At 45.8% G+C, this 13,420-nt stretch overlaps 1 pseudogene; it reads left to right on the top strand.

Annotated features, from left to right (window-relative positions):
* The window catches only part of LOC126072185 (low-density lipoprotein receptor-like), a 49,717-nt pseudogene that overhangs the window by 10,524 nt on the left and 25,773 nt on the right, over positions 1–13,420 (top strand).

Genomic DNA, 13,420 nt, shown 5'->3' with positions numbered 1-13,420 from the left:
CACATCAGTTCCCCAGCCTCTGGAAAGAGCATTGGACTTGAACTTGGAAGGCCCTGAGTTTGTTTTCTTTTTAAATTGAGGTATAGTTGACCTACTACAAAATGGACAGATATTAAGCGAAAAGTTGAGTTTTGACAAGTGTAACCACCATCCACCACCCACCTCCCATCAAGATGTAGACTATTTCCATCCTCCCTAGAAAGTTCCTTGGTGCCCCTTTCCTGTTAATCACCCCACCTACCCCAGAAGTAAACACTAACCTGATGTCTAGTTTTGCCTGCACTAGAACTTCATATGAGGCATTGGTGGTTCAATAGTGGTGTTCTCACCTCCTGGGCTGGAGACCTGGTTTTGATTCCCAGCCGATGCACCTCATGTGCAGTTACTACCACCATTCTCTTAGTGCTGGCTTGTGTGCTGCCATGATGCTGAACAGCTTTCAGTAGAGCTTCCAGGCTAAGACGGACTAGGAAGAAAGGCCAAAAATCGGCCATTGTAAACCCTGTAGGTCACAACGGAACATTGTCCAGTCTGCAGCTGATCACGGGAATGGTACACGTCCAAGCATTTTGTTCCATTATGCATGGGGTCATCATGAGTTGGGGCTGACATGACGGCAGCTAATAACAAAAACAACAACAGAACTTCCTATAAATGCAATCATACAGTATGTACTCTTGAGCCAGACACAACATAATGTTTCAGAGAGCCATCCATTTCTTTGCCTATATCAGTCATTTGTCCATTCTTACTGCTGAGTAGTATTCTTTTGTATGAATATATCACCTGTCTTTTTTTATTTTTTTGAGTTAATGTCAACTATGTCAGGATCTGGGCAGAGCTCCTCACAAAAGGGAATACTCTGTTGCCGTCGAGTCGATTCTGACTCATAGCAACCCTAAAGGATAGAGTAGAACTGCCCCATAGGGTTTCCAAGGAGCATCCGGTGGATTTGAACTGCTGACCTTTTTGGTTAGCAGCTGAACTCTTAACCACAACGCCACCAGGGTTTCCAACAGGGAATAGGGACTGCTGTTGGCACAATAGTTAAAGCAAAACTTATATGTGACAGTTTGACTTGATTTGTAAACATTCACTTGAAGCTCAATAAAAGTTAATAAAAAAAAAAATAGTTAAAGCACTTGGCTGCTGATCAAAAGGTTGTCAGTTCATACCCACCAGCAGCTCCTCAGGAGAAAAGACCTGGTGATCTGTGTCTGTAAAGATTTACAGCCAAGGAAACCCTATGGGGCAGTTCTACTCTGTGCTATAGGGTTGCTATGAGTTGGAATCGACTTGATGGCACACAACGACATTCTCCCGTTTTACAGATGAGGAAACTGAGGCTGAGAAGGATCAAGTCAGTTGCCTGAGCCATTCTAATTGAATGGCCTAGAAAGCCATTTAATTCAAACCTAGTAACCTGGTGTAGCCACCAGCTCACTACCTCACTACACTGCCTCTCAGGGAATCTACACAAAATTGCTGTGTGTGCCACCAAGATAGAAATGAATGTTTTTGTCAGTTGCTGTCAAGTCGATTCCAACTCATAGAAACTCTATAGCACAGAGTATAACTGCCCCATAGGGTTTCCAAGGCTGTAACCTTTACAGAAGCAGACTGCCATATTTTTCTCCTGCAGAGTGGCTGGTGGGTTCGAACCACCGGCCTTTTGGTTAACAGCTGAGCACTTTAACTACTGTGCCACCAGGCTCCTTTAGACAAGGAAAAACAACCCAAATGATAGTTTAATTGTGCTCGCTAGAGTCCAGTACAGTGAAAGATGGTGTGTGTGTGTGTGTGTGTGTGTGTGTGTGTGTGTGTGTGTGTGTGTGTGTAACACTCCACGATGGCTGGCATCAGGTTATGGAAAATCAGAAACGACTTACCTTTTCCAGTCATCCCCTGGCTGTGGGCAAGTGCTTCCTCCATCTTGTATGACGAAAATACACTCATCTGTATGGTGGGGCAGTTTATAAACCAGAGGACAGTAATGAAGTACAAGAATGTGGAGTCTCAGAACCCCTGACCCCCAGAGCCCTCAGAGCCCTCAGCCCAGGTTCAGGATCAGGTTCAAGGTCGGGTGAGATATTCAAGGGTATCTGGGGATCTCTGGCCATGTCTACCCGATTAGAAGGACCGATGCCAACGAAAGCCATTTGGGAAGTTATAGGGTCAGAGTGAATGAGATGGACTGACACAGTGGCTGCAACAATGGGCTCAAGCATAGCAAAGATTGTGAGGGTGGTGCAGGACTGGGCAATGTTTCGTTCTGTTGTACCTAGGGTTGCTATGAGTAGGAATCGACTGGACGGCACCTAACCAACGACAACAAAGGGCCAAAGTAACCTGGCCTAAAGCCAGAGGTACATAGTGACTGCGTCTTTCAATTCTCTCACTTAGTTTTTTCCTTTCTTTAATTTCAAGAGTAAAACATTCTTAAAAGAAACTCAAACAGCCCTGACATGCAGTTGGCTTCCCCAAAGCAAGCAGTTCAAGAGAGAGCAGGGAGGAAGCTACAGGGCTTTTTATGACCTCATCTCAGAAGCCACATGCTTCTAGCATTTTCTATTAGAAGCAAGTCAGTAACTCTGGAGCCCACTCCACAGGAGGGGAATTAGGCTCCACCTTTTAAAGGGAGTGCCACAGAATTTGTGAAAGTATTTTAAACTACCACAGATATTTCCCCTTTTCTCTGTTGTAAGTAAGGTCTTGTTGGATCCTTGAACTTACATTGTTGTGCGCTTGTGTTAGTGTATCTGCTGGAGCCTGGACCCTTCGCTTTGAATTTTAACAGGTTCTACCCTGTTACTCTCTTAAAAGATGGAGTGTGGAAGAACACTCCTTTCCCCAAACCTTGCCTGGCTTGGTGATGGACCCGGCTCTAAATTTCAGCCTGCCTATTAAAATTATTATGACTATGTCAGGCATTGGGCTGATGAGTCCAGGCTAGGAGGTACACAAGTCAACAGGAAATTTTGATGCAGTGTCATAGGGGTAAGAAAAAGATATTTTAGGAGCTCATGGGGTACCTAAATCAGTTTTTTTCTTTGAAGATCAGCATGAAGTTGAACCAAACACCAGTAGGAGCTGGCCAAGCAAAGGGGTGGGGGCAGGGAGGGGGCATTGCAGGCAAAGGAAACTGCAGGCCCTTGGGGTTGTGAAAGGTTAACAGGATCCGGCATGGAGGCAGGTTGTGTGTCAAGCTGAAGAGTGCCCCCAGGTTTCTGCAAAAGGAGACTTCTACTTCCTCAGTGTTACAACGCTCACAGCTCAGGATTGGGAGTTGTTGGTGAAGTCCTGTGACCTCAGGGGCATCCCTTTCTTCCTCACTTGTAGCGTTTTCAGGGCAGTAATTTACAGGGAAAACAGATGTCTGCACCTTGTAGGTATGAGGAAATGGGGTGGGAAGAGGGAGCAGCAGCCATAGATGCATGAGCCTGGGAGGGAAATTTCTAGGCGTGCTCTTCCTCCTCTCTTCTGCCTATGATCTGCTTTCTGGTCCATATCTCTTAGTATTAACTTCGGTGGAGACAGATGGGGTAAAATAGAGGCTCATGGCTCTTTCTTCATCATCGAATTCGTGGTCTTGCTTTCACAAGTCTCCTGCCCCCGAAATGCTCCATAAATCTTTATTCACCCTCATTGTTAATGTTTAAGAGTGGGATTGTTCGACTTTATGTAATCTCTTGTCTCAAGGATTTTTTTTCCCCTGATAACCTTTTTGTTTTGGAATAACATTAAAACCCCTTGTCATGGAGTTGATTCTGACTCATGGAGACCCCTTGTGTTTTCCTGGAATACCGTTACATTTACAGACAAGTTGCAAAGATGTACAGAGAGTTCTCATAAACTCCTCATCCAGTTTCCCCTATATGTCAACATCTTATGTAACTAGGGTACTTTTGTGAAAACTAAGAGATTAACATCAGCATTTTACTATCCCTCTAGGCTTTATTTGGATTTCCCCAATTTTTCCTCTAACATCCTTTTCCTGTTCCAGGATACAAATCCAATATACCACATTGCACTTGGCCCTACAGTCTTTTGGTCATAATCCTAACTAGTTCGTTTTCAGACTTTTAAAATCACACACACCCCTTACTAAAAAAAATACGAGCATGCCCTCCCCAACATATTTATTTTTTATGTACCTGTACTAATATATTATGTTCATTACAAAGCTTAACCGTAACATAAAAACCAAAATGTTAAAAAAAAAAAAGATGATAATAGATAAAAATTAAATACATAACATTTGTAAGTGTCTCGTTCATATTATAATCTGTTAACATCTGAAGCCGCACTATACAGTTAAGGCAGAATTCAACCTCTGGTTTTCTTGTTGTGTCACCTGTCTTTTTTTAGGAAAGTTGGTTAAAGCTAACCCATGAATCCATTAAATTAGACACAGGCTAATGACAGAATGTTGCAACACAATGAAAATAAGCAAATGGTCAGTCTTTCTACCCTTTCCTTTAAGGCCATGACCTGGAATTTACACATGTCACATCCACTCACATCCCTTTGGCATAAGCTTAGTCACATGGCCACAGCTAGCTGCAAGGGAGGTTGGGAAATCATAGACCTTATTTGGGTCATTTGCCCACCTGAAACTTTGAGGTCTTCTTTTTTTTATTGTGATTAAATACATATATAACAAAGCATTTGCCATTTCAGCATTTTTTTACATGTACAATTCTTTGACATTAATTATATTCACCACTCGGTCCAACCATCACCACTATCCATTTCCAAATGAGGGTCTTATTAACATGGAGGAGAACAGATGCTGGGAAATGTCTTTCAGCAGCCTCAAGGCTAAACAGCTGTGCACAGAAGTTCTAATACTTTGCTCCCATCCCTCAATAGATCCATACTTTGGACTTAACAACCATCAAATCTTTAAAATTGTTGATAATTTGGACTTACTTATTTCTTGGACTTGTATTTCCTGGGACTCGGACTATTGTTCATAGGATTGTATTTCAGGTTCATTCTTTAGTTGGCAGGAAATTGGTCACTTGTTCACTCTCTGACCTAGCACTGAGGGGCCTCCGTTCTCCTTTTCTTCTCTCTCAGCAGGAGACAAGTGTGGGAAGAACGAGTGCATCACCTACAAGTGGGTCTGCTACAGGAGCGCTGAGTGCCAGGATGGCTCTGACGAGTCCCAGGAGACATGCAGTGAGTCCTCTCTGAGCGTGGTGCGCCTCCTGACCCTTTGCAATGATGGCGGGTGGGAGATGAGGTGGAAAAGCAGCCAGTGATCAGGAGGCAGGGAGAGATTTTACTGGGACTGTCCTTTAACAGGAGCCCCAGTGGCAGAGTGGTTGAGAGCTCAGCTGTTAACCAAGAGGTCAGCAGTTCTAATCTACCAGCTGCTCCTTGGAAACCCTATGGGATAGTTCTACTCTGTCCTATAGGGTCACTATGAGTTGGAATTGACTCAACGGCAATGGGGTTGGTTTGGTTTGGTTGTTCTTTAACAGGAGACCCTGGGTAGTGCAGAGTGTTAACACACTCGGCTGCTAACCAAAAGGTTGGAGGTTCAAGTCCACCCAAAGCACCTTAGAAGAGTGGCTCTACTTCCAAAAAATCAGCCATTGAAAACCCTGTGGAGCACAGTTGTACTCTGACACACACAAGGGACTGCCATAAATCAGGTTCAACCTGATGGCAGTTGGTCCTTTAACCACTGATTTCTAGCAAGTTCCATTAAATGCCCTTGCTTTCAACACACAAAGGTGGAATTTACACGCTGTCTCTGAAGACTCTGGGTTCTTCATTTGCAAAGATAGGACTGGTGAGTTTGTCTAGTCTTCCCTTTGCATTAAGCTTCAATCCCATTTCTCTCATAGAGTCTGTTACCTGCCAGTCTGGGGACTTCAGCTGTGGGGGCCGGGTCAACAACTGCATACCTCAGTTCTGGAGATGTGATGCCCAAGTGGACAGCGAGAATGGCTCAGACGACCAAGACTGTGGTGAGTGTGATCCCGGGGCTCTCTCATAATTTTGCCCATAACTACACCAGGCTTCCGGGAAGTGGTATATACACCATTTCCTGGGGCGCGGCCAGACTTTGTTCCCCAGCTTACCTGCCCGTGTTGTGTCTCTTGGGGGCTCATACCAGGCCCCTCCCACCCCTCAAGTCCCACCTTGACCGGGAGGCAGGAGCGCCATGGTGTTTCCTCTCAGGGTTGTCACACACTCACTGAGGCAGTCCTTGTCCACAGCACGGCACCTACTACATGTTCCAGTTAGCCACTGTGACCATCATGAGCCACCTCTCCCTGCCTTTTCCCTGGGAGGCCAAGCAGACAGTGGGTGCTTGTTGGCTGAGACTCAATCCTCCAACTAACCAGCGAAAGTAAGAGTGTCACAGAGCTGGAGGATTGTGTTAAGCAGTAAGGCCAAAAACGTATAGAGACCAAAGTTTACTAGTGGTTACTAGGGGCGGAGGAAAGGGGAAAGGGGGAGTTATTGCTTAAGGGGCACTGAGCATCTCTTAAGGGTGATGAAAAAATTTGGAAACGGATAGTGGTTATGGTTGCACCACATGGTGAGTGTCATTAATGTCTTTGAAATGTACATGTAAAAAATGTTTTGTTATGTCTATTTTTACCACAATTAAAAAAGAAAGAAAGAAGGCCAAGATTCCTGAATGAGAAGGCACTTTGGAGCTATGTGTCAGTGTTGGCCCTTTTAAGAACAATTAACATCAAAGCCTTAAACAACACTTCCTGTGTGCTGGGCCCCACCTATAAGCTGCAAACACATTAACCCACTAGTTGTCACAACAATCCCAAAAGGCATGTACAGATGAGGAAACTGAGGCACAGAGAGGAACAGTGACTTGCCCATTTTGAACAGGGATGGAGCAGGTGTGAGCCAGGCAATCTGTTCAGAGCCCTGGGGCCTTGATCAGTACCCTGCACGCTTCTCCACCAGCATGCTGGCCAGGGTCTGACCTCTCCACGGCACAGCTTCCCATCTGTGGAAGGGGCTGGTGTTGGAGACTCCACGGTGACGGGGTTTTCCTCTCCCATCTACCCCGCAGCCCCCAAGACATGCTCCCAGGACAAGTTCCGCTGCCACGATGGCAAGTGCATCTCGGGGGTGTTCGTGGCTCTGACCGGGATTTCTTGGATGGCTCAGACGAGGACGCCTGCCCTGTGACCATGAACACCTGTGGCCCTGCCAACATTCAGTGCAACACCTCCACCTGCATCCCTTAGCTGTGGGCCTGCGATGGCGACCCTGACTGCAAGGATGGCTCGGACGAGTGGCTGCAGCACTGTGGGGGCCACAACACATCTGCCCCACAAAGGGACAACGACCCCTGCTCCGCCTTCAAGTTCCATTGCCATGGCAGCGAGTGTATCCACGTCAGCTGGCGCTGTGACACCGCCCCCGACTGCAAGGACAAGTCAGACGAGGAGGACTGTGGTAAGGCCTGGTACCCTGCTGTAGGACGGTCAGTGGCTTTAAGTGGTTCAGTGATTTCCAACCACACAGCAAGGAAGCTGGCCCCACTTCAGTTTCGTCTCATTTTTCTGATCATGTGAGGGAGACAGTAGCCCCCATACGTGACTGTCTTTTACCCCTAGTTCATCTCTTGATTAAGGGAGCAAGCCACAGGCTGCAGTATTATCGGCCCAGGAAGGATCCTGGGTCCCAGGCCTGGGCTGGAGGCATTGAGCTGAGTGACCCTTGGCCGAGAACTCAGCCTCACTGTGTCGTGGTCTTCTCCACCCCTCGATAGAATGGGGTAACAGCAGTGACCTGTGTGGGTTGTGGTTAGAGTCCAGCTCTGTCCAAGACAAGCTTCTGTGATGGTGGAAATCTTCTCTTTCAACACTGTCAGCACAATAGCCACTAGCCCCATGTGGCTATCGGGCGCTTAAACGTGGCTAGTGAATTTTTAATTTTATTTATTTAAAGTTTAATAGTCTCATGGTTAGTGGCTCCTGAGCTGGAGACAGTGCAAATAAAGAATGTGGCCCTGTAGATGGCCCTGTGTTAGGGCTCCTTAAATGGGGATTGTTAGTGTGTTAGAACGGAGTCCCTGGGTGGCGCAAACGGTTAAGTGCGTCACTACTAGCTGAAAGGTTGCTGGTTTGAACCCACTCAGGGGCACCTTGGGAGACAGACCTGGTGATCTGTTTCTGAAAGGTCACAACCTTGAAAGCCCTGTGAAGCAGTTCTACTCTGCACACGTGGGGTCGCCATGAGTGGAGACGAATCAATAGCAACTAACAACAGTTGTGTTAGAAAGAGGCCCTGGGTGGTGTAAACAGTTAACATGCTTGCTGCTAACCAAAAGGTTGGAGGTTTGAGTCCACCCAGAGGTGCCTCGAAAGAAAAATTTGCCATTGAAAACCCTGTGGAGCGTAGTTCTTCTCTGACACATGCGGGGTCACCATGAGCCCAAACGGACTTGGTGGCAGCTGGTTTTATCATGTCAGAAACACTGCGAATCGAAAACGTGTTTTCTTTTTGCGTCTTGACCCAGATGTAATCAGTTCTCACATAGCTGTAATCCTTGTGTAGATCTAAACTTGTTTTAAGGAGCCCTGGTGGCGCAGTGGTTAGACACTCAGATGCTAATCTAAAGGTCAGCAGTTCAAACCCCCAGCCACTCCTTGGGAGAAAGGCGTGGCAGTCTGCTTCCATAAAGACTACAGCCTTGGAAACCCTATGGGGCAGTTCTACTCCATCGTTTAAAGTTGCTGTGAGTCAGGATCAACTTGATGGGACACAACAATAACAACAAACTTGTTTTAAAGTCACATTTTATAAAATTGGTGACTTTGTATGTGATCTGTTCTAAAACATAACACATACTCATTTAATTTCCATACCTGGGAGGCGGGTTTTCCCTATTTTACAGATGAGGAAACTGAAGCACAGAAAGGCTAAAGGACTTTTCTGAGGACACACACTGTGAAAACCAAAATCTCTGTCATTCTACCACATTAGCTGTCACAGCTTCATTTTTGGTAGAGTCACGTTCAGTTGCTGTTGTCAATGTGAAGACAAACACCTGGATTAAAGAGGGATCATTCCGTCCACGCTTGTATGATCTCTTCACTGACATCCGGAGTCTAATTTTTTTTACTGGAAACGTTTTTATTGTGAACTGTAACACACAGAAAAATGCGTGAAGCACAAATACCCAGCCTAATGCGTTAGCAGGGCAAGTAAACCTGTGTGAGATCAAGTTATAGAATGCGGCCAGCCACCACACGCGTCCACGGGATTCTGATGTTAAGGTCTGCTTTTTCACTTAGCGTCCTCACGTAAGCACTTTCCACGCTCACGGTCGGCCATTTCAACGGCTGTATTATACTCATGGTCCCTGTTTGTTTTGCCCTAATTTACTGGGCTCCTCCCTGCCTCTGGTGGCAGCTGCTCCCATCTGCCTCACCTGATCTGCTGAGGACATCCTGTTGGGTCTGTCGGCTTTTTAATGAGTTCCATGTTCTGACAAATGCAAGTGAGGAAGGACTGGAGGGAAATCTAAGAAAATCTTAGTGGCTATGTTAGGGAGTTAGGATTTGGGGTGGGTTTTTTTTTCTCCCTTCCTATTTTCCAAACTGCTGTTACTTTAATAGAAATTTTCCTTAATTCGTTTTCTTTTTCTTGTGCTTTAGATGAAGGTTTACAGAGCAAATTAGTTTCTCGTTAAACAATTAATATTGTTAACTAATGTTTTGTGACATTGGTTGCCAACCCTGCAACATGTCAACACTCTCTCCAGTGGTTCCCGTTTCCATTCATCCAGGTTTTCTGTCCCTTTCTGCCTTCTCGTCCTTTCTCCTGGGTGATGTGCCCGTTTAGTCTCATATACATGGTTGAGCTACACATATTATTGTGTATTTTATGGGCCTCTCTAATCTTTGGCTGAAGGGTGAGCCTCAAAAGTGACTTCAGTACTGAGTTAAAAGGGTGTCTGAAGGCCATACTCTTAGGGTTTACCTGGTCTCTGTCATCAGATCAGTGAGTCTAGTCTTTTTTTGTGAGTTTGAATTTTGTTTTACATTTTTCTCCAGCTCTGTCCAGGACCCTCTATTGTGATCCCTGTCAGAGCAGCCAGCTGTGGTAGCCGGGCACCATCTAGTTGTGCTGATCCTTGATTCTTTTTCATTGAGGAACAAAATACTGTTGTAAAAAAAAGAAACTTCTGAAATCTACATTGGTTAGCAGTTAGAATATGAAGACAGGTGGTTGGCAGGAAGGCTGTTTTTTGACCTGGGTCTCTTCTTTCTCGGAACTGGAGGATGAGCCATTTTCTTCTCCTAGTCGAAGAGGCTTCACTTTTTCCTCTCCGAAGTCCCCACCCATATGGCTGCTCAGAGGGCCAACGCAGTGGGTTCCCTTTGGCCCGTCATGGGTGATGGCGGCTTTAGAGCAGAGGGGATTTTTTCTTACTGCCTCTTCCTGAGAGAGTTAACCCTCCTGTCTTTTCCAGCCATGGCCACATGCTGGTCTGACCAGTTCCAATGTGGGAATGGGACCTGTATCCATGGCAGCCAGCAGTGCGACAAGGAGTACACTGCAAGGACCTGAGCGACGAGCTTGGCTGCATCAGTGCAAGGAGGGGCTTTTGTACCTGGGCTGCGGACAGGCACAGCAGCGTGCCACCTGGTCTCCTGGCCTCCATCTCTCAGTGCCTTGCTCTTTGTGAAGCGCTCTGTAAAGTTGCGAGGGGGGCATTAGGAGGCTGCTGGTGGTGAATGCAGGTGTGGGCCTGGGCTTGGGACTCCCACTCAGCCCCCACCAGTTATGGGTCCTTGGGCAAGTTACTTGACCCCTGGTTGAGCCTCACTTCCCCTTATCTGAAAATGTGCATAATAAAAGCACCTACTTCGAGGTGGGGAGATTTAATAAGGCCAGTGCGCACAGCACTCACGGTTATAGGCGTGATATGACGTCTGCAGCAGTTTCCTGAGCGAACAACCCAGCAGTTCTATGCCTGGAAACGTTCTCTGGAGAAACCGGCAGTACAGTGGGACCCACACTCTGAAATGATCCCAGCAGCACTGTTGTCACAGCAGAAACTGGTAGCAACCCAGAGATTCAACCCCAGTAGAATTAATTCTAAACAGTGGTGGAGTCGGAGCCCTGGTTGCACAGTGGTTAAGAGCTCCGCTGTTAAGCAAAACATTAGCAGTTCGAATCTACCGGCAGCACCTTGGAAACCCCACAGGGCAGCTCTACTCTGTGCTTATAGGGTCGCTGTGAGTCGGAATCAACTTGAAGGCAACAGGTTTGGTTTTCTTGGCTTATGGGTCTTAACAGGATGGGACAGGGAAAGACAGCCATGGTAGTCTAGATCAGGGGTCAGCGAGCCTTTTCTGTAAAGGCCAGAGAGTAAATGTTTTCAGAACTACTCAACTCTGAGTGAGTTCTAATAAAACTTTATTTAAATGAACTGATTTGTCCCATAGGCCAAAGTCTGCTGAACCCTGCTTTAAGTAACATTCTAATTCTTAAGCTAGGTGGTGTTTCACAGGTGCTCAGTCATTATTGTGTTTTATTAATGAATATATTTACATATATTCTTAGATGAATTAACCATCACATTAAAGACTTCTAAGCAGTCTCCTGCACTCAGAAGCACCTGACCCCCCCTGTCTCTGGCTGTCCTAGTGATGCTGTGTGAGGGGCCCAACAAATTCAAGTGCCACAGTGGCGAATGCATCACCCTGGAGAAAGTGTGCAACCCGGTCAAGGACTGCCAGGACTAGTCGGACGAGCCCCTTAAGGAGTGTGGTGAGCCCTGGGGTGCAGGTGGCCCACAGAAGTCGTGAAGGGGGAGGGTACAGAGCTGTGGAGGCTTCAGACACCCCTTCCCCATCCCCCACGAGAGTTGGGTGGTGCCGAGAAAGGGCTCCACACACCCATGGCCTGCGGGAGCTTTGGCTCCGTGGCTGGACGGATGTAGGGGCTGGGGACAAGTGACTTCACTTCTGAGCCTCAGTTTTCACATCCATCAGTTGGGACAGTAATTGCTCGCAGGTCCTAGGGCTGTTGCGGGAATTGGCTGATGAGATGCTTGTGAACTATTCCGTAGCACCTGGCCGGTAGTAAGCGCTCTGCAAACTATAGCTATGAGCACTAACAAGTATCTTTAGGAGACTTTCTCTTAAAAAATGGATTCTAGAAAATGTGACTTCTTTGCCTTGGAAGCCTGCTTCTCTCTTGAGAATTTTGTTATTTTAAATTAAGGTGGTGTGGCACTTTTATATTAAGTACCCGACCTTCTGCATGGTTGCTACTGAAAGATTCCATTAGGAAGAGCTATATAGAGTGGAGCCCTGGTAATACAGTAGCTAAAGCACTCGGCTGCCAACTGAAGGGTTGGTGGTTTGAACTCACCAGCCGCTCCACAGGAGAAAGATGTGGCAGCGTTCTTCTGTAAAGACTTACAGCCTTGGAAACCCTATGGGGCAGTTCTACTCTGTCTTATAGTTGCTCTGAGTCAGCAACTGTGCTCATTGGTGTGTGTGCCCCTCCAAGCCACACCCAGGGCACTTGCCTTACCTGCCATACCTTAGATAAGCCTCTAAAGGTGACCTCAAGTCTCCAAACTTTCATTACACTGAGAACCATGTGCACCACCCAGGGACTCCCTTAACTAAAGAAACTTAAAACGAAGAATCCATTTAAAAGAGACCAAAACCTAAGAGCTAAGAATGAAACAAAACAGAAGTAGCTTACGTGGAGCAAGGAACATAAATCAAACACTTGGAAACTGAACAATAATCTGCTCAAAAACTACTGGGTTATAGAAGACATTAAGGATGGAATAAAGAAATTCATAGATCCAATGAAAATGAAAACACTTCCTATCAGAGCCTTTGGGACACAGTGAAAGCAGTGCTCAGAGGTGAATTTATATCAATAAGTGAATACATACAAAAAGAAGAAAGGGCCGAAATCAAAGAATTATTCCTACAACTTGAACAAATAAAAAGAGACCAACAAAAGAAACCCTCAGTCACCAGAAGAAAGCAAATCATAAAAATTAGTGCAGAATTAAATGAAATAGAAAACAGAAAAGCAGTTGAAAGAGTTAGCAAGACCAAAAGCTGGTTCTCTGAAAAAATTAACAAAACTGATAAACCACTGGCCATACTGACAAAGAAAAACAGGAGAGGAAGCAAATAACCCAAATAAGAAATGAGATGGGCGATATTACAACAGACCCAACTGAAATTAAAAGAATCACATCAGATTACTATGAAAAATTGTACTCTAACAAATTTGAAAACTTAGAAGAAATGGACGAATTCCTAGAAACACACTACCTACCTCAACTAACAAAAAGAGGTAGAACAACTAAATAAACTCATAACAAAAGAAGAGATTGAAAAGGTAATTAAAACACTCCCAACTAAAAAAAAAGTCCTGGCCC

Source organism: Elephas maximus, chromosome 3 (assembly GCF_024166365.1).
Source record: "Elephas maximus indicus isolate mEleMax1 chromosome 3, mEleMax1 primary haplotype, whole genome shotgun sequence".
Lineage (NCBI taxonomy): Eukaryota > Metazoa > Chordata > Mammalia > Proboscidea > Elephantidae > Elephas > Elephas maximus.
Note: the sequence above shows the minus strand (reverse complement) of the source record. Positions and strands in the feature narration are given on the sequence as shown.